General features: G+C 36.0%; 1 pseudogene across 1 annotated transcript; it reads left to right on the top strand.

The window, feature by feature from the left end:
• The first annotated feature begins 232 nt into the window (after positions 1-232).
• On the top strand, positions 233-654 carry LOC308246011 (large ribosomal subunit protein eL27-like; annotated as a pseudogene). Its single transcript has one exon. The product of its transcript is annotated as a large ribosomal subunit protein eL27-like (transcript).
• Positions 655-1,935: the final 1,281 nt, after the last annotated feature.

Here is a 1,935-nt window from a genome sequence, read left to right as displayed (position 1 = left end):
TATTAATGTGTCCCAAGGACCTGGAACTAAGCCTAGTGTGTACCAACTGTGATAGCTTTGTAATGGGTCAAGTTGGCTAGGCTAAACTGTATCTCCCAGAATTCCTTTTCTATTATGTTTTCAGATAGGCTAGGCTACAAAGGATATTCTCTTGTAAGATTTGCAGAATGGAAAGGAGGCAGTACCTTTCTGCTCTGGGCCCTGTCCTATGGTCGCTGTTGACACAGGCAAGTTTATGAAAACCGGGAAGGTGGTGCTGGTCCTGGCCAGATGCTATTCTGGATGCAAAGCAGTCATTGTGAAGAACATTGATGATGGCATCTCAGACCACCCCTACACCATGCTCTGGGGGCCAGAATTGACTGCTGTCTCCACAAAGTGACAGCTGCCATGGGCAGGAAGGAAATAGCCAGAGTCAAACACCAAGTCTTTTGTGGAAGTTTATAACAACAGTTACCTCATGCCCACAAGATACTCTGTGGATATCCCCTTGTACAAAACTATCATCAACAAGGACAGCTTCAGAGCCTCTGCTCTGAAATGCAAGGCCAAAGGGAGGCTAAGGTCAAGTTTGAAGAGAGATACAAGACCGGCAAGAACAAATGGTTCTTCTGGTTTAGATACAGCTGCATGTTTAGATCTTTTTTGTTTTAGTCATTAAAAATACAAAACATAGCCCGGCCAGTGTGGCTCAATGGTTGAGCATCAACGTATCAACCAGAAGGTCACAGCTCGATTCCCGGTCCAGACACATGCCCGGGTTTCGGGCTCAAACCCCAGTGTGGGGTGTGCAGAAGGAAGCCAATCAAAGATTCTCTCTCATCATTGATGTATCTATCTCTCAATAAAATCAATAAAAATATATATATTTTTAAATCCAAAATATAAAATATTATTTTTTAAAGAAATGAGGTAGTAGCCAGTATAATGATATGTCATCATCTTTACTGATAGACCCAGAAAACAAACTTTTCTAAATTCTTCTTATATTTAGGACTGAATTTTCATAGATCTAAATATAAAATTTTATCTTTTATAATGTAAATAAATTAAATCATTTGTAAAATGATGCACCTGGTTGTGCTTTAGAAAAAAATTAACATATTGTAGTTAAAAAGTCTTGAAGATAATTTTTTTTTTTTAATACAGATTATTTTGTCCCATCCAGGTGCTCAGTTGGTTGGAGCGTCATCCCATATATCAAGAGGCAGCCAGTTTGATCCCGGCTTGGGGCGCATACAGGAAGCAGCCAATGGATGTTTCTCTCTCACATTGTTGTTTCTCTCCCTCTCTCTCTCTCTCTCTTTCTCTCCCCCTTTTCTTTCTCTAAAAAATCAATTTTTAAATTTTTAAAAATATATATACATAAATAAATGTAACAAAAAATGTATGTGAATGACTATATACACAAATACAGTAATATCTTACTAATTTAGGTAAAAGTCCATCTGAATAAGTGGATACATTGTAAATGGTATTGTAAAAATTATATTTAAGCTTCATTTTTATTACTTTCACTTACATTGAGTAATTCTTAAAAGTTCATAAAATTTGACAAGTAGAAAACTTTGAATTCTGTTTTTAGATGTGAATCCTTTGTTATTTCAATTTTATAATTATTTATATTCAAATTATTTCTGTGCTGGTACAGTGTTTTTCAAAGGCCCCGAGACTCCTCTTTTTTTTTTTTTTTTTTTTTTTTTTTGCGTGGGTTAAACATTTATCTTGCTATCTTGGTGGCCATTCTTTGAAAACTCTCTCTTGTAAGTGCAAAGTAAACATCCACCTCTGTGTCTGAGTATCACAAACATAGTCAAAATGAAAGCAGTTTTTCTGTAACATGATATTAAGCCCGAAGAGATAAATATATACTGGCAAAAGAGGAAGACAGGCTAAGCATCAACAGTAAAAATGTATAACTCATCAGTTTCAATG

The sequence above is a fragment of the Plecotus auritus genome, assembly GCF_963455305.1.
Source record: "Plecotus auritus genome assembly, chromosome: 4".
Lineage (NCBI taxonomy): Eukaryota > Metazoa > Chordata > Mammalia > Chiroptera > Vespertilionidae > Plecotus > Plecotus auritus.
The sequence above is the reverse complement of the archived record's forward strand: the minus strand, read 5'-3'. Positions and strand labels throughout refer to the sequence as shown.